The 27,627-nt window shown below is 46.2% G+C and overlaps 1 long non-coding RNA gene across 1 annotated transcript; it reads left to right on the forward strand.

The window, feature by feature from the left end:
• The first annotated feature begins 369 nt into the window (after window positions 1-369).
• LOC140464240 (uncharacterized) lies at window positions 370-27,627 on the forward strand. The gene is made up of 4 exons (XR_011954890.1): window positions 370-476; window positions 3,604-3,643; window positions 3,740-3,803; window positions 27,468-27,627. It is a non-coding gene; the product is annotated as an uncharacterized lncRNA (long non-coding RNA).

A 27,627-nucleotide genomic window follows, 5' to 3' on the forward strand; every position in this document is an offset into this window, starting at 1 on the left:
AGCCCAGGTTTAGGATTAAATTAAATCAAGTTTGTAATTAGATTGAGAATTGTGAACACAATTAGATTGAAGCTTAAGGTCTAGACAAAGTGTTAACCTTACCCAAAGGGAGGGCAGTGAGAATAACACATTTGTGGCTTGGAACATTCAAAAGCTCCACATTTCTTTATTTCAAAATCTGTTTTCTTATAAATGGATAATTTCAGTGTGGAAAACATTGTTGCAAGGTCAGCATTTATTGACCATTCCTAGTTGCATTGTCAAGGTTGGAAAGTCCTCTCATTTATGAATCATTTGCTTGCAAAGTTCAGAGGACAGGTTTTTTTAAAAAAAACAAACAATCACCATGTGGCGGCACTGGAGTCTCACCTGGGCCAGAGGACAGATCATTTCCTTCCCTAGAAGATATTGGAGACGCTGTCAGGCTCTCTGACAACCCAACGCCTATTCAATGCTATTAATGGTGATGTGGAAAGGTTTGTTGATTCTGATGTTGAACACAGCTGCCTGCAGCACCTATTCAGCTCATTAGAACCTGGTTCTACACAGGTTGGAACCAAAACTGAAAGGGTTTTATGAAAAGGGACAGATAACTGTTTAGTGGGGGTGGCAACAGCCTAGTGGTGTTATCACTGGTCAGTTAATCCAAAGAGCTGGGCAATGTTCCTCCCTACCTTTTATCTTAGCCTGCTTGTCTGTTCGCACGCCTAACCCCACCCCTGCCCCGATCTCCGTTCCCACCCCTACGCCTAACCCCACCCCCACTCCCAGCTCCAGCCCCACACCAGGTCCTAGATCCTAGCCCTGCCGTGTTTTCACCATCAATCCAGACCTCCCCCTCTCTGAGGATGAAAGATCAGTCCTCGGCAGAGGCCTCACCTTCATCCCCCTACACTCCCGGATTAACGAGTTCAACATGCGGCGAGACATCGAACAATTATTCCGCCGCCTTCGCCTCCGCGCCTACTTCTTCAACTAGGACTCTCGCCCACCCTCTGATGACCCCTTCACCCGCCTCCAACACACCCCATCCACCTGGACACCCCGTGCTGGCCTCTTACCCGCCCTCGATTTCTTCATAGCCAACTGCCACCGCAACATTCACCACCTCAACCTCTCCACCCCTCTTACCCACTCCAACCTCTCATCCTCGGAACGTGCAGCCCTCCACTCCCTCCGTTCCAACCCCAACCTCACTATCAAACCGGCAGACAAGGGAGGCGCGGTAGTAGTTAGCGCACCGACCTTTACACCGCTGAGGCTAAACGCCAGCTCGCAGACACCTCCTCCTACTGCCCCCTTGACCATGACCCCACCTCCCACCACCAAACCATCATCTCCCAGACCATCCATAACCTCATCACCTCAGGGGATCTCCCATCCACCGCCTCCAACCTCAAAGTCCCATGACCCTGCACCGCCCGTTTCTACCTCCTGCCCAAAATCCACAAACCTGACTGCCCCGGCGACCCATTGTCTCAGCCTGCTCCTGCCCCACCAAACTCATCTCTGCATACCTCGACACGGTCCTGTCCCCCTTAGTCCAAGAAGTCCCCACCTACATTCAGGACACCACCCACGCCCTCCACCTCCTCCATGATTTGTGCTTCCCCGGTCCCCAACGCCTTATCTTCACCATGGACATCCAGTCTCTGTACACCTCCATCCCCCATCACGAAGGACTCAAAGCCCTCCGCTTCTTCCTTTCCCGCCGACCCAACCAGTACCCTTCCACTGACACCCTCCTTCGACTGACTGAACTGGTCCTCACCCTGAACAACTTCTCTTTCCAATCCTCCCACTTCCTCCAAACCAAAGGAGTAGCCATGGGCACCCACATGGGCCCCAGCTATGCCCTGCCTCTTCGTTGGATATGTGGAACAGTCCATCTTCCGCAGCTACACTGGCACCACCCCCCACCTTTTCCTCCACTACATCGATGACTGTATCGGCGCTGCCTCGTGCTGCCACGAGGAGGTTGAACAGTTCATCCACTTTACTAACACCTTCCACCCCGACCTCAAATTTACCTGGACCGTCTCAGACTCCTCCCTCCCCTTCCTAGACCTCTCCATTTCTAACTCGGGCGACTGAATCAACACGGACATTTACTATAAACCAACCAACCAACTCCCACAGCTACCTAGACTACACCTCCTCCCACCCTGCCCCCTGTAAAAACGCCATCCCATATTCCCAATTCCTTCGTCTCTGCTGCATCTGCTCCCAGGAGGACCAGTTCCAATATCGTACAACCCAGATGGCCTCCTTCTTCAAAGACCGTAATTCCCCCCCAGACCTGATCGACGATGCTCTCCACCGCATCTCTTCCACTTCCCGCTCCTCCGCCCTTGAACCCTGCCCCTCCAATCGCCACCAGGACAAATCCCCACTGGTCCTCACCTACCACCCCACCAACCTCCTTCGTCATTTCCGCCACCTCCAAACGGACCCCACCACCAGGGATATATTTCCCTCCCCTTCCCGATCAGCGTTCCGAAAAGACCACTCCCTCCGTGACTCCCTCGTCAGGTCCACACCCTCCATCAACCCAACCTCCACTCCCGACACCTTCCCCTGCAACCGCAAGAAATGCAAAACTTGTGCCCACACCTCCCCCCCCTTACCTCCCTCCAAGGCCCCAAGGGATCCTTCTAAATCCGCCACAAATTCACCTGCACCTCCACACACATCATTTACTGCATCGACTGCACCTGATATGGCCTCCTCTATACTGGGGAGACAGGCCGCCTACTTGCGGAACGTTTCAGAGAACACCTCTGGGACACCCGGACCAACCAACCCAACCACCCCGTGGCTCAACACTTCAACTCCCCCTTCCACTCCACCAAGGACATGCAGGTCCTTGGACTCCTCCATCGCCAGACCATAGCAACACGACGGCTGGAGGAAGTGCGCCTCATCTTCCGCCTAGGAACCCTCCAACCACAAGGGATGAACTCAGATTTCTCCAGTTTCCTCCTTTCCCCTCCCCCCCACCTTGTCTCAGTCCCAGCCCTCGAACTCAGTACCCCCTTCCTAACCTGCAATCTTCTTCCTGATCTCTCCGCCCCCACCCCACTCCGGCCTATCACCCTCAGCTTGACCTCCCTCCACCTATCGCATTTTCAACGCCCCCTCCCCCACGTCCCTCCTCCCTACCTTTTATCTTAGCCTGCTGGACACACTTTCCTCATTCCTGAAGAAGGGCTGATGCCCAAAACGTCGATTCTCCTGTTCCTTGGATGCTGCCTGACCTGCTGCGCTTTTCCAGCAACATATTTTCAGCTCTGATCTCCAGCATCTGCAGTCCTCACTTTCTCCTAGAATGTTCTGTGGATCCAGGTTTGAATCCTGCCATGGCAGATGGTAGAATTTGAATTCAACACAGATCTGGAATTAAGGAACCTAATGACGACCAGGAATCCATTGTTGATTGTTGGAAAAATGTCCTTTAGGGAAAGAAGCTGCCATCCTTACCTGGTCTGGCCTACATGTGACTCCAGACCCACACCAATGTGGTTGACTCTTAACGGCCCCTGGGTAATTAGGGATGGGCAATAAATGCTGCATTCTATGAATTAATTTTTTTTTAAATTCCAGAAACATGGAGAAACAGAATTCAGATCATGAGACAGAGATGGTAAGTTTGGACACAGGGAGGAGAGATACAAAAGTTCAGAAGATAGAGGACAAACTAACTTCAAGATTGCCTCTATTTTTGTCTGTCCTTTCAAAGACAAAACTTGAAAATGTCAAGAAACTGAACATGCTTGGCAGCAGCTATGGAGAGAGAAACAGAGGTAACGTTTAGAGTCCAATATGGCTTCTTCGAAACTTTGCTTTTGGCTGAGAATATAGGGATATGCATTCAGGCAAAGAGGTTCAAAAAAAAAAGGCAGCTCAGAGACACAGTCAAATAAAAGTGAATAATTGGGAGCTGGAGAAACTGGATGAATATAGAGACAGAATTTCAGAATCCCTGCAGTGAGGAAACAGACCCTTTGGCCCAACAGGTCCATACCAATTTTCTAAACAGTATCTCACTCAGACCCGTTTCCCCTATTACTCTACATTTCCCCCTGACTAATGCACCTAACCTACACATCCCTGAATACTATGGACAATTTAGCACAGCCAATTCACCTAACCTGCATATCTCTGGACTGTGGGAAGAAACTAGAGCACCTGGAGGAATCCCACACAGGCATGGGGAGAATGTGCAAACTCCACACTGACAGAAAGCGAAACAGAGGCCCAATTTAAAATATAATTTATGTAAATAAATAGCAGTTTTTGTGGTGACTTATACACATTTTACCATATTTTCACAATTACAAGTAATACTAAATTTCTATCTCAGATAAAATGATAATTCAGTGAGCCATTGAGAGAGTGGGATAAGAAAAGCAAACTGTAGATGTAAACAAGACAGGGTTAATTTTTGTTGGTTATGGTCACAAAGTGTCATATGAGTGAACTGCCCACGATTTAAAAATAGTTTAGTTCCAGAGCTTCAGGTCCTGCTGCAGCAAACCGTACTCCAGGTTTTTCTGAGAATCCCGACAGAATGGAAGTAAGCCATGAAACCTATCGAGTCCACACCTACCCTCTGAAGAGCATCCCACTCACAAACCCCCACCCCTATCCCTGTAACCCTACATTTCCCATAGCCAATCCACCAAAACCTGCACACCTTTGGACTGTGGAAGGAAACCAGAGGACCCGAAGGAAACCCATGGGGAGACTGTCTCTGTGGAGTTTGCACAGTCACCTGAGGCTGGAGTTGAACCCAGGTCCTTGGTGCTGGGTGGCAGCAGTGCTAACCACTGAGCCACCATGCCACTCATTGTCCTTGTCAAAACGTGTGAGTATTCCACCACCTCTCTAGTTTACACCATTATTTCCTCTCTTCCAACCAATTGCTCATACTTCTGCAGTACTGGGGGAGCACAGCACTGTCAGAGGGGCTGTCTTTCAGATGGAACATGAAATCAAGATTCTATCTGCCTGCTTTTGTGGATGGTAAAGTTCCCATGGCACTATATTGTAGGAGAGCAGTGGTTTTACCCCCAGGGTCTTGGCCAATGTATGTCCCATAGGCAACGTTGCAAGAAAACATGATCTAGTCATTATCACAGTTGGTTGTGGGTCTGCCTACCACGGTGCCTACATTGTAACAGATTGTTCTTCAGAAGTACTTTCTTCTTGTGAAATGCTTTGGGTGGTCGAGAAAAATGCTGTTTTAATGCAGGTCTTTTTCCTTTTATACCTACATCACTAGAACAGCCTTTCATTTAGAACTTTATTGAAAGCTTTCTGAAGGCTCAGTTCACATAACTTGTAAGGATCACGAGGGACTCCACTTCCGAAGATTCGAGAGGTTTGAACAGGAAAAATTTCTTCTTTTGAAATCATGTTGACTACCATTTGCTGGATAATAGTTAAATATGAACATCAGGGTGGCTCCTGAAGATCAATATCCATGTTTTGCTAATTACTGATGTTTGGATATTGGGTATAATAATGTGGAGGTGCTAGCATTGAACTGGATGGACAAAGTCAGAAGTCGCACGACACTAAGTTATAGTCTAACAGCTTTATTTGAAATCACAAACTTTCAGAGCACTGCTCCTTCACTTTCATCTGACGAACTTGGTGTCATGTGACTTCTGACTTTGGAAATTGGCAGTTACAAAGTTATCATCTTTTTAAAAAAAAGAGATGATTGGGGAGATGTGGGCATTTGGGAGATAAGGAGGAGAAAGTGAGGACTGCAGATGCTGGAGATCAGAGCTTAAAAGTGTGTTGCTGGAAAAGCACAGCAGGTCAGGCAGCATCAAAGGAACAGGAGAATCGACGTTTCGGGCATTCCTGAAGGGCTGATGCCCGAAACGTCGATTCTCCTGTGCATTTGATGCTGCCTGACCTGCTGCGCTTTTCCAGCAACAGATTTTTAAGATTTGGGAGATAAGGTCAGCATTTATTGTCCATTCCTAACTGCTCTTGAGGGGTTGTGTTGGGCAGCCTTCCTCACAACTGAGCAGCTTGTTAGTTAATGGTCAACCACATTCTGGTGAATCTGACACAGGCTAAGCCACGTAAGGATAATACATTTCACTCTCTAAAGGAGAAGAAACAACCAGATGAATCTTTAATAATAATTCAGTATTTACTTAGTCCCATTACTGAGACTAGATTTTATTCCAGATTTTGTAATTAATTTTAAATTGATTCCCTGGTGCTGTGATACAAATTTCAGCTCATTACAGAGAGAGTCAGTCATCACGACATTCAGGAGGCCATTTGGCCCATCAAGTACATGAAAGCTGAGTGTCAAAGAATCAAAACTATAATACCCAAGTTATGGGTTCCAATTCCTTATGCAAACCTCTGGTTTACTAAACTTGTAACATAATTCAAAACGTGGCTGGAAACATACATTAATTCCAACCCACCCCCACCCCAACTCAATGTCTCGCCATAAGCACTTTGTAGAATTAGAATTAACTTTATTGTCACGTTTACTCCCGAGTACCGTGAAAAGTTACCACTTACAGTGCCATCTTAGGAACAAAGATGTCTAGGTACAGATTCTTGGAGTATGAATTCTTAGGAAAAAAAAAATTGAAAGAAATATAAAGTTCACCATTACAGATTTCAAAAGTTATAAACTCATTGTAATAAGTTAGAAAAATGAATTGATAAAATGTTCAGAATAATGGTCCTTCCGTGAAAATGTAAAGGAATGAAAACAAACGGAAAAAGAATTTAAGAGAAATCCCATTTGGTCTATTTCACACCTCTGGGCTGGAGGAGCTCCCCCTTCACCCCCAGCAACCCCCCACCCCTGCCCCTGGCTAGGCTCCCAGACCAGACCCACCATGACACTGAAGAATACACTGCACGGAGTCACAGACTCTCTCGCCTTATAACAGAGACAATAGTTACAGCTCAGTGGATAATACACTGAGTCAGAAGATTATGGGTTCAATTCCCATGCCAATAAACTGAGGACAAATATAGGCTGAAACCCTCAGGGAATAGATAGTTTCCTTCTGAATAGACACTGCAACAAGGCGGATATCCTTCTACCAATCCAGGCTGGAGAAACTGGGCAACAAGACCGATATCCTTATACCAAACCAAGCTAGGGAAACTGGGCAACAAGGCAGTTATCCTTATACCAAACCAGGCAGGGGAAACTTCTCAGAGATTCACAAGTTATATTGTTAGGTTTTAGATCTTTGAGTTTCAGTTTCACCTCCTCTTTTGGATCTTTTGCCTATCCAGAAGCCAATCCCCCTTACGGGGAAACCCATCACCCAATGAACAAATCTAAGCAAGCAACAAATTATATACATTACCCCAGAGGGGAGTAATAACCAAACTAAAAAGGGTAGCTAGAGTAAGGGAGCTAATCGGAATGGGATATCACACACTCCAGGAAAACTTAACTGTTTCTAAAAAACATTTTAATAAAACATTTTTTTTGTAAGTCCTGATGCTACTATCTTCCCTTTCAGAAGCCTTTCTTTCTGAATCATGTTAACCCAGCCTGTTTGGAATACATGTTAGAGTACATATCTAGTACATGTGGAACTAGAGCCCAGACCTTTTAGCCCAGAAGTAGGGACACTATCTCTGCACCACAACAGCCTTGAAGAATCCAGCCTTTTTTTGAAAGTGCACTACCAAATCAGCCACTTAATAATTTAAACCAAACAACATATAATAACGAAGGGCATTACAACAACAATGGAAGGAAGGGAGGAAACTAGGTGAAAATAGAGTTGGAGGGGGTTATATTGCTCTCCAGCCCTCACAGTGCCTACCTCTCTCTCTCTCTCTCCGAAAGCATCGAAGATGGTGTCTGTTTCCTCTTCATGGAGAGCTGGTGTGAATGGAGTTGAGGGAGGCAGCCAGGATTCCACTGGCTGGAACTGTAAACCGTAGCCCTCTATTTTTGGGAGCCCACCATCATTAATTAATTAATCCAAATGACTAAACAATCACAGTTAGCAAGTCCCACCAGGGACTCAGCATCAACAACAGAAGTGAAAAAAAAAGAGTAAGGAGGGAGGCAACTAAGTTAGAACAGACTTGATGGGGGAAATGTACTGCAGTCCAATAGCCACAGTAGCCACCTCTCTCCAAACTCCCCCAGGGTGTTGGGGGCAACCAGATGCTCTCATGTGCTCTCTCTCTCTATAAACACACCCAGACACGAATGTAACTTTGGAAGAGAGGCAAGCAAGCAATCAGGAATTAGAACCTCCTCTACTGCCTGGTCCTGTTGGTGGGGAAGCAGGTGGCTGGAAGAACACAGCAAGACAGGCAGCATCAGGTGAAAGGAGGGTGACAGCCAAAACATCAGCTTCTGCCACCTCCTGATGCTGCCTGGCTCACGGTGTTCCCCCAGCCTCCTGCTGGTCTACTTTGGACTCCAGCATCTGCAGTTTTTTTTTGACATTTCTGGACCTGTTGGTGGAAATTTTAGCCAGGCTATGAACAGGCCCACAAAGAGGTTCCTCTGCACCAAGTGGTACCAAGATCAGGAGCATGTGGATGAAGTGTAGCCAAAAGGCTAACAGCAAGCCTTGTTTTTGTTTTAAGAAGAAGAGTGGGGTATAATCTCCTATTCCCATGATCCACAGGCTACAGAGCAGATGAAAATCCAGCTGCTTATTTAATAACCTACAATCAAATCACCCAATTAAAACCGTTACACAATTAACCACTTACAAGTACTGCCTCCTAGGGGCATTGAACCAAACTGCAGTTGGAGGAAGGGATAATGCACTCTAGCCCCAATGGTACCTGCTATAAAGCACAGCTTGGAGATATTTTGAATCAATCTGTTCAGAGAGATTATGACATAATTTGGGAACAGGTCTTCCAGCTCAGAGATAGGGACATTACTAACACACACACAATTGCTTTCAGCTCTTTCCTCTCATCATTATTTTAACAAGTCAGCTCTTCTTAATTTGTTTTTAATGACACTGCCACCAAATCACCCGTGTCACCAATTAAACAATTAGTGAATTACTGGGACAACAAAAGGGAAAGAGGAAGGAGGTTAAATTAAGGTAGAGGGGGGAAATAATGGGGAGGTGGTGGCATAGTGGTGTCATTGCTGGATTGTTAATCTCGAGACCAAGGTAATATTCTGATTTAGGGAAGGAAACTGCTATTCTAACCTGGTCTATGCAATGTGGTTGACTCTTAACTGCCCTCTGGGCAATTAGGGATGGGTAATAAATGCTGGCCTAGTCAGTGACACCCACATTCTGTGAACAAATCGTGATGATAATAATGCCCTCCAGCTCATGTGATGCCCAGCCCTCTCTAAAGGTTTCTGTTTTATTATTTAGGAGTGCTATGAATAAGGCTGCCTTTTTTTTTCTCATCACTGCCACTGTCACTCATGTTTCCAATTAAATTTTAAAAAATTGATTCACAGAATAAGGGTGTCACTGGCCAGGCAACATTTATTACCCATCCCTGATTTCCCAGAGGGAAGTTAAGAGTCAACCACATTGCTGTGAGTCTGGAGTCACATGTAGACCAGCCCAGGTAAGGCTGGCATTTTCCCTTCCCTGAAGGACATTACAATGAACCAGATGGGGTTTTACAACAATTGACAATGGTTCTTATATTATGTAGCTTTTTGAATCCAGCAAAAACAGTTACATGTTATATAGAAACAGATTTCAAATTGAAGACTCCAGTTGTATGAAGATTATTCATTGCAATAATAATGTATTTTTTGGGATGGTCTGTGACAAGAACAGACAGTTACTCAGTGAATCTGTCTTTGTTTTTTATTTTTCTTCTATGTTTGAGCTGATTAAAACCTCCCGGGGAGCTAGCTCTGCACTCTTCCTGCCCTGTCCTCATGACCTTTCCTCTGTCATTGGCCCTGGAAAAAAAAGACTTTTCAAGTAATAAGTGGAATCCAAAACTGTGAAGGATGGTACAAATACAACATTTAAAAGGATTCTGAATGGGAAAAGAACAGGAAAAGTTTAGAGGGATATGGGCTCGATTGGGATGCCTGGTTAGAAGGGATGAGTTGGGCCAAAGGGTTTGTTTCTGAGCTGTATGACTCTATGACAATGAATTCATCATTAGACTCTTAATCCAGAGTTTAATTGAATTCAAATTCTACCATCTGCCATGGCAGGATTCAAACCTGGGACCCCAGAACAATATCTGGGTCTCTGGGTTAACAGTCCAGCGACAATATCCACACTTGCCCATTATCTCCTCAATTTATGTATAGATTCCATTAAAGACAATGCAATAACATCAAAAAGTTAGGGGATGGTAGGGGGAGAGGGAGAGACTCTCTAAACACTTTTTATCCCTTTTTTCTATCCAGAAGTGCTCTTACACATAAATGACCTTTCTTTTCTCTCTCTCTCTTGCTCATGATTTTATACTGCGCTTGCGAGTGTTTTTCCTTAGTTATGTTTTGCCTTGAAGTTTTTAAAAAAGTGTTAGCACCTCCTCCTCAATTAATCTTACCCTGTTTGCTGGAATTATTCTCTTTAAAGTTGTATACTCTTTAATTAAATCATTGGACATGAGCATCATTATCCAGGCCAGCGTTTATTGCTCATCCCTGTTACTCAGAGGGTAGTTAAGCATGAACCATATTGCTGTGGGTCTGGAGTCACATGTAGGCCAGACCACGTGAGGATGGCAGATCTCCTTCCCTGAAGGACATTAGTGAGCCAGATGGGTTTTCACAATTGTTATTGGTTGCACAGTCACTATTAGACTAGCTTTTTAATTCTGTTGTTTAATTGAAATTAAATTCCATGACCTGCCATAGTGACATTTGAACCTATGAGCCTGGATTACTGGATTACCAGTTCATGGACATTACCATTACACACGACACCCTCCCCATGACAACTCAGGATTCAAATTATACCTCGGGCAGCTTCTGAATGCAGTCAGTCTGACGAGGGTCACTTGTTTAGCTTCTAGCCTCCATAAGAACTCTTCAGTATATTCTTGGTGTAAGAAGTGGTTAGACATTCCAGGATTCGAATTTACTGGATGCATCCTTTTCTATGTATCTCTCTGCTTTTGTTTATCCCCACAGTATCTTTCTCTAAGTGTACACATCTCTCTCCCACTTTACCCTTCTCTGAGTAAATCATGTGACTTTTCTTTATAGTTATGTCCCACTCTTTGCTGCAAGGAGCAGGAAATTGGGAAACATGGATTAATTTAAATCTGCCTGGTTTGTTGTTGTGAAGGGAACAGTCTGAAACACAAATTGAATGTGTGCTTGGTATACCTACACCTGTGACAATGCGAATGTTGCAGAGTTTCCTTTGTAATTCAGTGACTCACTGAAGACACTCAAGAAATTGCTGTTTATTTTAAGGCTATTGGACGATATTAAGAGATAGGAACACAATGGAAACATGTTCGGATGATTTGACAGAGTCTGACCTGAACTGAGCTTTTCCAATTTACAATTTCTTTGGCAATACCTTAGGGTTTAAACAAAGTGTGATGTTGCCAGTTGCATAAACATTGATCCAGAAACTGATTTCAGTCACAAATATCAACCACTGTAACACCTGCTGAGCTTCAACACATCTGTATTACTCTGACTGCTCACGTTTGATAGGGACAGTGTAGAGGGAGCTTTACTCTGTATCTAACCCTGTGCTGTCCCTGTCCTGGGAGGGTTTGACAGGGACAGTGTAGAGAGAGCTTTACTCTGTATCTAACCCTGTGCTGTCCCTGTCCCTGGGGGTGTTTGATAGGGGACAGTGTAAAGCGAGATTTACTCTGTATCTAACCCTGTACTGTCCCTGTCCTGGGAGGGTTTGATAGGGACAGTGTAGAGAGAGCTTTACTCTGTATCTAACCCTGTGTTGTCCCTATTCTGGGAGTGTTTGACAGGGACAGTGTAGAGGCAGCTTTACTCTGTATCTGACTCCATGCTGTCCCTCCCCTGGGAGTGTTTGGTGTGGACTGTATAGAGAGAGTTTTACTGTGTATCTAACCCTGTACCGTCCCAGAACTGTCGGTCTTTTACGGATACAGAGTAGAGGGAGCTTTACTCTGTATCTAACTCCATGCTGTCCCTGTCTTGGAGTATCTAATCCTGAAGCAACTTGCTTAAAATGGACAGTTTTAGATCTCTGCAGAAAAGAAACTTGATTTGATGCATAGAAAAATGAATGAATATGATTTGAGTCATACCAGATCAGAGAAGTTGTCTCAATCAGGCAAGATTCCTTTCTCGAGAAAAGTGGTTGAGAGGGTGGCCTGAGAAGGGCTTCAAGTTATCTCGAGTTTTGATTGGTTTGAAAGAGGAGGGCTTTTTGACTTGTAGGTTAGACTGAAATGTGGGCTCTCTGAATGTTGAATTGAATTGAATTTATTGTCCCATGTACCAAGGCACAGTGAAAAGCTTTGTCTTGCGAGCAATCCAGGCAGATCACAGAGTTAAGTAGCATAGATAATAAATAATAGGTTAACAGCGGCAAAAACAAAAGCACAGGGACAGGCGAATGTTAAGAGTTTGTGGATCAATCAGTATTCTAACAACAGTAGGGTAGAAACTGTTATGAGACTGGATGGTGCGTGTGTTCAGGTTTCTGTACCTTCTCCCCGATGATAAAGGCTGTAGAAAAACATTGCCAGGGTAGGATGGAACTTTGAGAATGCTGGCGGCCTTTCCTTGGCAGCAGGCCTGGGAGATGGATTCTGAAGACGGGAGGTTAGCCTTTGTGATTGTCTGGGTCGAGTTCACCACTCTCTGTAACCGTCTCCGATCTTGAATGGTACAGTTGCCATACCAGATAGTGATACATCCAGACAGAATGCTCTCGATGGTGCACCTATAAGAGTTGGCAAGGGTATTCACCGTCATGCCAAATTTCCTCAGCTGCCTGAGGAAGAAGAGCCTTTGTAACCAGTGCGTCCACATGAAGAGTCAATTGGGGCAGAGAGTACAAAAGCAAGGAGGATATGCTGAAGCTTCATAAAGCAGGCACGGTGGCTCAGAGATTAGCACTGCTCCCTCACCCCCCCACCCACCCCCAGGACCCTGCTCCCCCTGACAAGTTCAAAGGAAGAAGATTGGTGATATGGCCTTCATGGGAGAGTGCTCTTTGATGTTGCGAGCTGTGATTTAGTTACAAAATTTCAGCCCCTGGCTGCTGTCATGAAGCCAGATCCTAGAATAGATTTGGCCTGAGTTGGTGAGTTGCCTGACAGGAGCTGCTTTTACCACCCTGAGGAAGATTCTACATTTGCTCGTCTTTTCTCTTCACTTCATTACCATACTGCAGGATAACGTCCTGCTGAAACAAACTGAAGCTGATAGGAAATTTACTTCAGCATTCACTTCGGACAATACGAGCTCAAGTGCCAAAGAGATTGAACTTAAGAAGTGGCTAAGAAGGAGCTCGAGAGTCAGAGATAGAGTCATAGAGCTGTATAGTGCGGAAGCAGACCCTTCAGTCCGACTCGTCCATGCTGACCAGATATCCTCACCTAATCTAGTCCCATTTGCTAGTACCCGGCGCAAATCCCTCTAAACCCTTCCTATTAATATACCCATCCAGATGCCTTTTAAATGCTGCAACTGTACCAGACTCCACCACTTCCTCTGGCAGCCCAATCCACACACGCACCACCCCTTAGGTCACTTAAATCATTCCCCTCTCACCTTATACGTATTTCCCCTCACAACCCAGGGGAAACATACCTCGATTATTTACTCTTTTCATGTCCTTCATGATTTTATAAACCTTTTATAAGGTCACCCTTAGCTTCTGACACTCCAGGGAAAATAGCCACAGCCTATTCAGCCTCTTCCTACATGTTTCAGGGGAGAATTCCAAAGTTTGGGGCCCAAAGCATAGCCACCATCAAGGAGGCAATTAACATCAGGGATGGCCAAGTGCTCACAATTGGAAGAGCACAGGTACCTCAGAGGTGAGTAAGGGTTGGTGGGAGCTATAGAGTAAGGACAGGTGGGAGCTATAGAGTAAGGGCAGGTGGGAGCTATAGAGTAAGGGCAGGTGGGAGCTATAGAGTAAGGACAGGTGGGAGCTATAGAGTAAGGACAGCTGGGAGCTATAGAGTAAGGGCAGGTGGGAGCTATAGAGTAAGGACAGGTGGGAGCTATAGAGTAAGGGCAGGTGGGAGCTATAGAGTAAGGGCAGGTGGGAGCTATAGAGTAAGGACAGGTGGGAGCTATAGAGTAAGGACAGCTGGGAGCTATAGAGTAAGGGCAGGTGGGAGCTATAGAGTAAGGACAGGTGGGAGCTATAGAGTAAGGGCAGGTGGGAGCTATAGAGTAAGGGCAGGTGGGAGCTATAGAGTAAGGACAGGTGGGAGCTATAGAGTAAGGGCTGGTGGGAGCTATAGAGTAAGGACAGGTGGGAGCTATAGAGTAAGGACAGGTGGGAGCTATAGAGTAAGGGCAGGTGGGAGCTATAGAGTAAGGGCTGGTGGGAGCTATAGAGTAAGGGCAGGTGGGAGCTATAGAGTAAGGGCTGGTGGGAGCTATAGAGTAAGGGCAGGTGGGAGCTATAGAGTAAGGGCAGGTGGGAGCTATAGAGTAAGGGCAGGTGGGAGCTATAGAGTAAGGACAGGTGGGAGCTATAGAGTAAGGGCTGATGGGAGCTATAGAGTAAGGGCAGGTGGGAGCTATAGAGTAAGGCAGGTGAGAGCTATAGAGTAAGGACTGGTGGGAGCTATAGAGTAAGGGCAGGTGAGAGCTATAGAGTAAGGGCAGGTGAGAGCTATAGAGTAAGGGCTGGTGGGAGCTATAGAGTAAGGGCAGGTGGGAGCTATAGAGTAGGACTGGTGGGAGCTATAGAGTAAGGACAGGTGGGAGCTATAGAGTAGGACTGGTGGGAGCTATAGAGTAGGACTGGTGGGAGCTATAGAGTAAGGGCAGGTGGGAGCTATAGAGTAAGGGCAGGTGGGAGCTATAGAGTAGGACTGGTGGGAGCTATAGAGTAAGGACAGGTGGGAACTATAGAGTAGGACTGGTGGGAGCTATAGAGTAAGGACAGGTGGGAGCTATAGAGTAAGGGCTGGTGGGAGCTATAGAGTAAGGACAGGTGGGAGCTATAGACTAAGGGCAGGTGAGAGCTATAGAGTAAGGACAGGTGGGAGCTATAGAGTAAGGGCAGGTGAGAGCTATAGAGTAAGGGCTGGTGGGAGCTATAGAGTAAGGGCAGGTGAGAGCTATAGAGTAAGGGCAGGTGAGAGCTATAGAGTAAGGGCAGGTGGGAGCTATAGAGTAAGGGCAGGTGGGAGCTATAGAGTAAGGGCTGGTGAGAGCTATAGAGTAAGGGCTGGTGGGAGCTATAGAGTAAGGGCTGGTGGGAGATATAGAGTAAGGGCAGGTGGGAGCTATAGAGTAAGGACAGGTGGGAGCAATAGAGTAAGGACAGGTGGGAGCTATAGAGTAGGACTGGTGGGAGCTATAGAGTAAGGACAGGTGGGAGCTATAGAGTAAGAAAGGGGATAATAGTGGAGGGATGACCATTTTAAAATTGTGTCATTGATAGACTGGGTCAAAGGCGTAATTGTGGACAGAGACTCAGTGTGAATTTGGATAAGCTTACATTACTGGAGAGTGAAAGTTAGCAGGTCACTTAAGAAAGTCTAAGATAAATATTTAACAATGACTTAGAGCTGGGTGCACACTTAATTCAAAATGTGCAGTTGACACAAAACTTGGCAGGCTCTATGATAAACTTCAAAGGGATACAGGGTGGCTGGTGGAATCTGTTGACATGTGGCTGATTCAATTTAATGCAAAGATGTGTGAAGTGATACGTTTGGGTAGGAAGATAGAGGGGTGTGGGTGTGCAATATGAAGTGAAGAGTTAATTCTAAAAAGGATGCAGGGACAGAGAGACCTCATCATTACGTGAGCACAAATCACTGAGTGTGACAGGGTAAGGTTGGAAGCTGGCCTTTCTCAGTTGGGGTAGAGAGTACAAAAGGAGGGAGGATATGCTGAAGCAGACATGGTGGCTCAGAGGTTAGCACTGCTCCCTCACACCTCCTGGGAACCTGCTCCCTCAACCCCCCCCCCCCCCCCCCAACTGGGACCCTGCTCCCTTCCCCAACCACCCACTGCCCCCCCCCCCACCCCCGGCACACTGGGACCCTGCTCCCTCAACACCCCCCCCCCCCCCCCACCACCACCAGGACCCTCCCAACCACCACCCCCCACTGGGACCCTGCTCCTTCACCCCTGCGCCCCCCTGCCCCCTCCGCACCTCCCCTGGACCTTGCTCCCTCACATCCCCCCAGGACCCTGCTGTGTCACTGTGCCCAGATCCCGGCTTCGATCCCACCCTCAGGTGTCTGTCTGTGTGGAGTTTGCACCTTCTCTCCACGTCTGCTTGGGTTTCCTCTCACGATCCAAAGACGTGCAGGTTAGGGTGGATTGGCCACACTAACTTGCCCATAATGTACAGGCTAGGTGAGTTAGCCAAGGAAATGCAGGATTACTGCGATAGGGTGGGTCTGGTGGGATGCTTTTCAGAGGGTCAGTGTGGATTCCATGGGCCGAATGGCCTGCTTCTACCCAGTAGGGATTTGATGAGGTTCAGCCTCAGCTTGAGTACGACCTAGGAATTGAAAGACACCCTGTGTGGTAAGCTCCATGGCACTGGCTGCCAAGTGGGTATCCCACCATCTTCCCAGCTCCATCGTGATTATGTTTGTGCACTCTGTAGCCGAGTGAGGTCCCTATGTTTGTAATTATTGTCCAGTTACAAACCCCATTTCCACCACTGCTGCTGTGACAGGTGGAGGACTCCCCAATGATGGGAGTGAATAGTCCTTCTCAATAGCACCCAGTGCCTGCCTGAGGGGGCCAGTACAGCGAGAGGGGCTGACTTGATGCCAGCCTTCGTCTTGCTGCCAACACCACCTCCCAACCCTGCCCATTGTGCCTGGGTCCATGGGAAATGTAAGAGCCACTACCTCCCCATTGATTCCACTGAGCAATAAAGAGTCACAGCTGTCAGTGGGGGGAATGTTTGTCGTGGAGTTCCCCAGTGTCAGGGTGAAGGGAGGGCTCTGTTAGCCCAGGGCTGGCCCAGCTCTGACCAGTTAAAGCTACAGGTCTTCCCCAAAGGACACAGTGCACAACACCACCTCAAGGCGACAGTGAGGACTGCAGATGCTGGAGATCAGAGTCAAGATTAGAGTGGTGCTGGAAAAGCACAGCAGGTCAGGCAGCATCCAAGGAGCAGGAAAATCAACATTCCTGATGAAGGGCTCCTGCCCGAAACACCGATGTTCCTGATCCTCGGATGCTGCCTGACCTGCTGTGCTTTTCCAGCACCACTCTAATCACAACACCACTTCAAGGCAAAGTGCTGACCCCTCTGTTCAGCACAGCCCAACATGTTTAATTCTGCAGATTGCACTTTTGGCAGTATGTGAGGGCTTTAGGGATGGTGCAGAAAAGATCTTTTAGAATGCTTGCAGAGATGAGGTAGTAAGAAAAGATGAGCTTGTTCACCTGAGAGAGGAGAGGTTTGAGAGGAGATTTGATAGAGGTGTTTAAAATAATCTGGGGTCTACACAGTGTAGATAGAGAGGAACTATTACCACTGCTGGAAAGGTTGAGAAACAGAGGGCATAAATCTAAGGTGATCGGCAAAACAACCAAAAACAAAGTTTTTCAAAGCAGCTAGCAGTTAGGAAGCTGGCATGCTTGTGGTGGGAGCTGACTGGGTCAGGGAAAGGGAATTGGATAAGCATCTAAAGAGTTAACAAAGCCCAGGAAAGCAGAGAGTGTGGGAGTAGCTGCATTGTTCTTGCAGAGAGCTGGCTTGGACATGATGGGCTGAAGAGCCTCCTTCGAGTTGATGCTAGTCAAGCTTGAGAGATCTGGATGAGGTATGGATAATGGTTTCAGCAGGAGATGAAATTCCAGGCAGGAACATCATCTGAGAAGCAGAGGGATACTGTGGTGGGTGGGTGTGTAAACCCTTTCTAGATTGATAACAAAATACAAAATGACCAACCACAAAGTGAAGGCAGCTAAAGCAGACTGACCAGTTTATGGGTGATTGCTGTTTTGGGAAGCTTGCTGTTCTGCAAAACTAGAATCCTAAAGTAACTTGTTGCAGGAAACACTTTGATGTTTGTTTCCGAGATGTTATGAAGTGATGGTTAAATTGAAGCTTTGCCTTCTCACACTGATATAAAAACTAGATCCTGGACTGAGCTAAAAACTAATTTCATGAGATAGTAAATCAGGATAAATGTTTCTTTGTGGTAAATGGAACTGATTTGAATCTCACTGGTTTCAATTATAAATTCCGAGGTGTTATACAAGACTTTGGATTGGTTATCATTCCTGTTGTAATTGTCAGCTCATTGTCTACATCCTGGCTGGGAACAAAAGTTATGAGAAGGGTATTTGTGACTCCAATTCATTGGATGCACTTGTTATTTATGCTGACCCAGATGTAAGATTAATCAACTTTACCCAGAGGAGCATCAACTCAATGAAAGACACTCTTTACTTGCTGATCTTCTGGTACAAAGAGCTGTCCTTGATTGAGTGTTGCAGGCTAGGACCAGGAAAACATACTGACGGATGAACTGAACATCAGAACATAAGAACGAGCCGCAGAGGAGGCCATTCAGCCCCTTAAACCTGATCCACCATTTAATAAGATCATGGCTGATCCCATCTCAGCCGCACCTCCAATTTCCTGCCTGCTCCCCATAACCCTTCATGGAATCCTGACAGCATGGATGCAAGCCATTTGGCCCGTCGGGTCCACACCAATCCACTGCAGAGCATCCCAGCCAGACCCACTCCCCCTACCCTATTCCTGTAACCCTGTATTTCCCATGGCTAATCCACCCAACCTGCATATCTTTGGACTGTGGGAGGAAACCAGAGCACCCAGAGGAAGCCCACACAGGTGTAGGGAGAATGTGCAAACCCCATACAGGCAGATGCTTGAGGATGGCGTTGAATCCAGGTCCCTGGTGCTGTGAGGTCACGGTGCTGCCCCATTACTACTTAAAAATCTATCTATCTCCCCCTTGAATTTACTCAGTGTCTGACATCCATTCCCCCCCCCGGGGGTAGCAGCCAGTGAGGTAGAGTGGGCCACTGTTTAAAGCCTTTCAATCCTTGTGCACCGTGAAGTTAATGACCGAAAGAAGTGTTATGAAGTTGAAGGCATGTACTGTACCTTTTAAGAGAGCATAAAGGCTGTTTTGGCAGTGAGAGTTTGCAGGCAATTGTCATGTGACTGGCTCGCAGTCTCAGAGTGTACTGGAAAATTTAAAATATGTAACATTTGGCTGTAAATTAGATACCTCAGTTGTTTTGACCACCATTTGAATTTAACCAACCAGTTTAAGTTATGCTCCAGGATACTAAAACCCAATCGAATTTGAATTTTACTGTTTTGACACCATCAAACCAAATGGCTAGTTCTAACCTTGCTAATCAGTCTCCCATGGGGAACCTTATCAAACGCCTTACTGAAGTCCATATAGATCACATCTACTGCTCTGCCCTCATCAATCCTCTTTGTTACTTCTTCAAAAAACTCATCATAGCTCCTTGAAAGTGGAGTCGTAGCTACATAGGATAGTGAAGAAGGCATTTGGTATGCTTTCCTTTATTGGTCAGAGTATTGAGTACAGGAGTTGGGAGGTCATGTTGCGGCTGTACAGGACATTGGTTAGGCCACTGTTGGAATATTACATGCAATTCTATCGGAAAGATGTTGTGAAACTTGAAAGGGTTCAGAAAAGATTTACAAGGATGTTGCCAGGGTTGGAGGATCTGAGCTACAGGGAGATGCTGAACAGGCTGGGGCTGTTTTCCCTGGAGCGTCGGAGGCTGAAGGGTGACCTTATAAAGGTTTACAAAATTATGAGGGACATGGATAGGATAAATAGACAAAGTCTTTTCCCTGGGGTTGGGGAGTCCAGAACTAGAGGGCATAGGTTTAGGGTGAGAGGGGAAAGATATAAAAAAGACCTAAGGGGCAACGTTTTCACACAGAGGGTGGTATGTGTATGGAATGAGCTGCCAGAGGATGTGGTGGAGGCTGGTACAATTGCAATATTTAAAAGGCATTTGGATGGGTATATGAATAGGAAGGGTTTGGAGGGATATGGGCCGGGTACTGGCAGGTGGGACTAGATTGGGTTGGGATATCTGGTTGGCATGGACAGGTTGGACTGAAGGGTCGGTTTCCATGCTGTACATCTCTACGACTCTGTTGATGAACAGGTCAGAATGGAACTGTAAGACTAAACCCCAAAATAACCAGTGCCCTAATATTGTGGGGAATTAGCACAGTGGGTTTCTGGGACTCAGCTGTGCTCTTCTCAATAACTTCATCCACTTCCCATTATTCAAATGGCACCTCACTCAGCCGTGAAAATAACTGAGAAATTCAGAAAGATTCCAGTCCTTCAGAATTTAAATCCCAATTCCTTGTTTTCTTCTCAAACCAATCCCATTTTCATCCTTCCTCCCATGTGTTTCTTTCAATGGGGATTTAGTCCCTGTTTGAATGCTGTGTTAATACAATTATTTGTGTGGAAATGTGATTGAGGAAGTCCTGATGACTAGCACCTCTTAAACTCAGTGCCTTATCACCTGAAGGACAAAGGCATGAAGGCTGGAGATACCCCATCCAAGTCCTTCCTCAAGCTACACTGCATCCTGAGTGAAACGACCACAGGCAGCTCCTTCATTGTTACAGAACAACCCCAAGAAACAGACTGCAACCACTCAGAGGAACATTTGCAATAACCTTCTCAAGGATAGCTGAGAGTGAGCAGTGGATACCCACTCACATCCCCAGAACAAGAAACAATAAGACACAGATTCTATTGGCCATGCAGAATGGGAGTAGATCAATTATATTCAAACTACACATTTACAACTCTGGCATATACATGTGAGGAAGCTTTCCAGCTCAGGACTCTTGCACTATTTGAATCTGATCCGATTTGATTTGTAACTTATCTACTTGCCTTGGCTCTGGGTGCTGCATCTTTAAATTGTAAGTGTGCATTTGTCTCCACGTCACCTCAGTGTTTGTTCTCCTACAGCCCTCATGTTCTCTCACAGGTTAGAGTCATTCAGTCCTACAACATGGAAACAGACTCTCATCCCAATCTAAATGAGTCCCATTTGCCTGTGCTTGGCCCATATCCCTCCAAACATTTCTTGTTCATGTACTTATCCAAATACTGTAACTCTACCCGCATCATTCATCTACTCTAATCCCATTTTCCGGCACTTGGCCAATAGCCTTGTGCGTTTTGATGTTTCAAATACTCATCAAAATACTTCTTAAATGTCTTGAGTTCCAGATACCCACCACCCTCTGGATGCAAAAAACCTTTCCTCAAATCGCCTCTAAACCTCCTACTCTTTACCTTAAAACTCTGCCCCTTGGTTACTGACTCCTGAACTAAGGAGAAAAGTTTCTTCTGATCTACTCTGTCCATGTCCCTCAGAACCTTCTGCACCTTAATCAGTCACTCTCCTCAGCCTTTGGTGCTTTGAGGAATACAGCCTATCAAATCTCTCTTCATAGGTGAATCGCTCCAGGCCAGACAGTATCCTGTTGAATCTCATCTGCACCCCCCCCCCCCCCCCCCCTCCAGTGCTAACACATCCTTCCTATTGTGTAATAACCAGAACTATACACAGTACTCTAGTTGAGGCCTGACTAATGTGATAATCTGCTCCATCATAACCTCCTTGTTTTCGGATTCAATGTCTTGACTAATAAAGGGAAGTATCCCATGTGCCTTCTTAACCACCTTCTCTCCCTGTCCTGTGGAGATGCAGACCAAGGTCCCCCTGAGCCTCTGCACTTCCTGGTGTCCAGCCTTTCATCACGTACCCCCTTGTCTTGTTACTCCTCCCTAAATGCCTCACCTCACGCTTTCCAGAATTAAATTCCATTTGCCGCTTTCTGCCCATCTGACCAGCCGGCCTATATCATTCTGGAGTCTAGGCCTTTCCTCCTCACTACTGACCACCCCATCAATGTTCATGTCATCTTATTGAGCATGCTCCTACCTTCATTAATGTACACAACCACTAGCAAAGGGAATAGCATTGAACCCAAGGGACATCACTGGACACAGGCTGCCATCACAACAAGACCCTTCACCCATCACTCTCTGCTTCCTGCCAATCAGCCAATATTAGATCCAATTTGACAAACTATCCTGAATCCCATGAGCTCTTAACTTCCGAACCAACCTGCCGGTGAGAACTTGGCAAAAGCCTCACTGAAGTCCATGGAGACTACATCAACTGCACTACCCTCATCTACACACCCAACCACCTCCTCCAAAACTTCAATCAAATTTGTTAGACCTGACCTTTCCCCTGACAAAGCCATGTTGACTATCCTTCATTAACCCTTGCCTCTCCAAGTGAAGATTACTGCTTTCTCTCGGAAGTTTTTTCCAATAGTTTCCCTCCCACAGACTCACTGGCCTATAGTTTCCGGTTTACCCCTCCCTCCCTTCTAGAACAAGGGACCGCATTAGCTGCCCTGTCGTCCTCTGACCTTCCTCCGGAGGTCAGACAGGATTTGAAAATTAATTTCCGAGCCCTGCAATCATCTCCCTCGCCTCTCACAGCAGCCTTGGACACGTCTCATCTGGGCTTGAGGATTAATCCATTTTCAAACCTGCTAGAACCACAATCACATTCTCCCTCACACAGACCTTTCACATGGTTTTTATCCCAGTAAATAATGGAGAAATTGAGATCCCTTGCAATTATGATCCCTCTTATTTTCACAGTTCTCCGAATATGCCTACATATCTGTCTTTCTGTCTATCTCTCTGACTGTTTGGTAGTTTGACATCTAACCCAGCAAAGTAATTGCTCCCTTTTTGTTTTCACATTCAGTCCATATGAGGAAGCTTCCGAGATATCATCGCTCCCCCAGCTGTAACTGACTCCTTGATCAACATGGTGTTACCTCCTCCTCTCTTCAATATCCATCCCACCCTCATCTCAACCGAAAGAATCTATAACCCAGGATTCAGAGCTGCTCATCCTGCCTCTCCCTCAATGTCTCTGTGATAGCAATGATATTACGACAGCATACATTAGTCAACACCCGCATTTGGTAGGCAGGGGCCTAGTAGTATCATCGAGCCTATTAATCCAGAAACTCAGGTAATGTTCTTGGGAGCCAGAGTGGAATCCTGCCATGGCAGATGGTGGAGTTTTAAGTCAATAGAAATCTGGAGTTAAGAATTTAATGATACCTTTCGAATTGTTGTCAATTGTCAGAAAAAACCCCTAAATGGTTCGCAAATGTCATTTAGGGAAGGAAATCTGCCATTCTTACCTGGTCTCTCTCTCTCTCTCCACATGTGCTGTCAGACCTGCTGAATATGTTAATGTGGCCCCATATCCAACAAATGAGTAAAACAGACTGTACAACAGAATATTGATCTAAGTTCCACTCCAGGCTCATGACCTTGAAGGTGACCCCTGGACAATTGGCAGTGGAAGCCTCTTGCTGGGTTTCTCTCTTCTCCCAACTTCTCCTCCACCTCCTGATCGCCACCTCCTCAGGTACTGAGCTTAAAGGAGGTGACCTCTGCTGCTGAGTCCACCTCTGCACTTCCCAAGCCTGGGGCTGGAGTTGTCAGGTGAAGTCCCAGGCTGGCAGTGAAGTGCATCACAGCAGCCTGCAGGAGGCGCTGATTCTTCGGTTTGAAGGTCTGTCCATCAGCAGGGGAGATTGTGAGGTGATTGCTTTCAGAGTTTGTGAGAGTGTAAATTGAATGTGGCTGGCTGGGTTGAGTAGGAGTTCCGAACAGCAATAGGCTAATATCCTAGTCTCCATATTTTTCTGAGTTTGGTCTAGACTTTTATTAATAACAGATTTTAATGCTTTCTTTGAGAAAAAAAATTAGTCTGCGTGGGTTCAAAACAATGTCATCGCTGTTAGAAAGGTTTGCTCCACTCCTGGCTCTAACCTCGGAATATTCTCCAGCCTTTCCGCTGGCGTGTGACATCTGGCACCTCTCACTCCCATATTTTATGGAGGAGTCCAGGCTGCTTGATGAATTCGCTAAGTCCCTCATTGTGCATAGGAATAAACTTATTGGAGATGCAACACTGCAGCTTTAACACTGGGCCACATTACCCTGTGAGAGCAATTTCTAGCTGGACTTTCCTCTAATCACCTTTGGCAGACTATTTAACCGTGGGTCCTATTGTGATTTCACCCTTGGCCAAGGTCAGTGAGTTTTACCGTCCTCATGGGGAAGAGGGGCCCTCTTGGGCTTTTCCTCAGAGATTGGTGATTGAGGTCAATGGAGGCTGTTTCAGGAGATAGCTGGGGTTAAAATGGGGCCACTCCTGATCTATGTGCCTCACTGCTGATTCCAGACAACAGTACTACACACTAAACCATGAGCCAGCAGTTCAGCCAATGTCAATATGAGAAAGAATTTTGTGCAGTGTAAGAGCTAGTGCCCTCTTACCCTCCTGCCCCTCCTCAAACCGAGGGGGAGCCCATCACTCCTCCCAGCTCAAGCTGCTGCATTGAATAGTGTTTTATTCAGTGTCCATATAGAACATCTAATTTCAGTCAGGTCAGTGGTCTATCTGTTTGACCCCCTCAACACACCCAAGAGGATGTTAATTGCAGGAGGCAGTGTGGGGAGGATGGGACCTGAGTAATCAGTTCCTGGGTTTCTGCTGAAAACTCTCTTCTGGCTGGTGGATGGGAGACATGGCTACATTGTGAACAGTGATGTTCCCTCTCTGTTCTGTGTACACCCAGTACGTTCACAACAACACAGCTTTACCTGAATGGGGTTTTTTTTATAGTTTGAACGATTTTCTGAAAGAAGGTTAGTTATGTTGCTGCTTCAATGCAGCATGTTTTAATTAATTACAGGGCCAATGTAGCAATGACCAACATTACCAATGCATCACTGAATCAATTCATTAAACAAATCTGAAATGTAAAGCTAGTATCAGTAATGGGGACCATGAAATTAGCAGGGCTTTTGGAAACACGTCACTGGTTCACTAATGCCCTTTCGAAAAGGAAGCCTGCTCTCATTAACCAGTATGTGACTCCAGACCCACAGCAACGTGGCTGACTCCTAACTGTCCCCTGAAATGGCCGAGCAAACCCTTACTCAACGTCAAAGATGTCACAATGAACTGCAGCAGATCGTGAAGGTGGCTCATCACCATCTGCACAAGGGCAGCTTGGGATAGTCCAGCCAGTGATGCCCTCATCCTGTAAGTGAATAACTGAAAGTAACTTAATGATGTAGGATCAAGGTGTGGGGAGGGATTTACTCTAACATTTACTGTAAGGATCCTGTTTGCATCATTATTTCAATAGATGCAATGAACAGTGTAACAGAGAAAAAGCAAGGGGACTTACACTAAAATGTAGTGCTCACTGAGAGTTGGTGCAGACACAATGAGTAAATGGCCTCCATTTGTACTGTATCAATTCTGTGATTCTGTGCAAGCAGCTTTTTTATTCAACATGGAACAAGGGCATTGTTGGACTGGCTTTATTGCCCATCCCTAGTTGCCCCTTGAGAAGGTGGGGGTAAGCTGCCTTCTTGAACCACTGCAGTCCGTGTGCTGTGGGTTGACCTACAATGCCCTGAGGGAGGGAAATCAAGGATTCCTGTCACTGACCCAGTGACAGTGAAGGAAAGGCGATATATTTCCAAGTCAGGATGGGGAGCGGCTTGGAGGGGAACCTGCGGGGGGTGGTGTTCCCATGTATGTGCTGCCCTTGTCCTTCGAGATGGAAGTGGTTGTGGGTTTGGAAGGTGCGGTCTGAGGATCTTTGGTGCATTTCTGCAGTGCACCTTGTAGATAGTACATAGTGCTGCTACTGAGCGTGGGTGGGGGAGGGAGGGGATGCTTGTGGGAGTGGACAGCTTTATCCTGGATGGTGTCATGCTGTGTGAGTGTTGTTAAGTCTCCATCCATATCAAATAGGGAGTATTCCATCCCACTCCTGACTTGTGCCCTATAGATGATGCACAAGCTTTGGGGAGACAGGAGGTGAGTTACTTGCTGCAGTATTCCAAGCCTCTGACCTGCTCTTGTAGCCACATTATTTTGATGGTAAGCCCAATTGAGTTTCTGGTTAGATTCTCTCTAGTTAGAGATGGCCGTTTCCTGGCACGGCTGTATCTTGCCACTTGTCAGCCCTAGCCTGGATATTGTTCAAATCTTGTATTTGTACATGGACTGTTTCAGTACCTGACAAGTTGCGAGTGCTGCTGAATATTGTACAATCATTGACGACCACCCCCCACTTCTGACCTCATGATCGAGTGAAGGTCATTGATGCAGTAGATGAAGATGGTTGGACCTGGGACATGACCCTGAGGGACTCCCGCAGGGGTGTCATGGAACTGAGATGACTGACCTCCAACAACCACAACCATCTTCTTATGACCCAGGTATGACTCTCACCAGTGGAGAGTTTACCCCTTGATTCTCATCGGTTCCAGTTTTGCTCGGCCTCCATGATGCCACACTCGGCCGAATGTGGCCTTGATGCCAAGACCAGCTGCACAGCTACTGAGAAGCTCCGCCCATGTTGCTTGACATGCCAGAAGCTTCCAGAAGCTGCTGTCACTGGCACCTCAGAGTGGTAGCAACCAAAATTACAAGAAACTTGGGTCAAGAGCTGAATGGCTCTTTCGGAGCTCAAACTGAGCTTCACTGAGCGGGTTATTGTGCTACTTGATAGCACTGTTGATGTTACCTTCCATCACAGGAATACAAGCACATCCACAATGCAGGCATCAGGATAATACACATTAATGGTCATAGCACAATTCTATAGTGGCACCAGAGTGAGGAATAGTTCCACTGTGAGAATGAACAGTAGAAATGCCAGCAGGAACTTTAGGGAGGCTGGGATAATTTGAATGTGACATTGATGTGTCAGTGGCTGGGGAAATCTTTCAGGCAGAAAAGACTCGATCACTCGAAACCCACCAAAGTCGGATGGGATCCACTCAAGGAAAGGATCTTGTCCACTGGTATTCTTTCTCACAACATTGTCCCTGCTGCCCAGATGGCCTTATGCGTCCCTGGAAATGGAGCTCAGGAGATGACTGAGTCCAAACCTGAATGTTGAATCTTGCTGCTTGAGAATTCGGCCTAAGCCAGCATTGTCGAGGCAGAGTGGATAAAGACCTGTCTGAGGGTCTTCTGCTGAAGTTAAATGTTCAGTTATTGGACTGTCCTCCTGCCTCAGATGCATGTAAATATAATCTTGCACAAGTCAGAGATGCCTTTGCTTTGTTTGTTGAATCGAGTCAAACTCCAATGTTTGTTTGCTCTCTTCATATGCTACTGTCCAGAAGTGAACTGCTTTAGTAACTCTGTATGTGTTTTTTTTCAGTAAATAAAGCATATATTGAAATTAAAAGCATGAAGATTGACACAGACACTAGAGAGATTCAAAGCCGATAGGTGTTAGGCTGAAATCAGCATTCAAATCCATTAATGAGAAAGATGAAAGACACTCAACTTCGACTAAAAGGATGCAACATTAAAGTAAT

The sequence above is a fragment of the Chiloscyllium punctatum genome, chromosome 39 (assembly GCF_047496795.1).
Source record: "Chiloscyllium punctatum isolate Juve2018m chromosome 39, sChiPun1.3, whole genome shotgun sequence".
In the NCBI taxonomy this organism is placed as follows: Eukaryota; Metazoa; Chordata; class Chondrichthyes; order Orectolobiformes; family Hemiscylliidae; genus Chiloscyllium; species Chiloscyllium punctatum.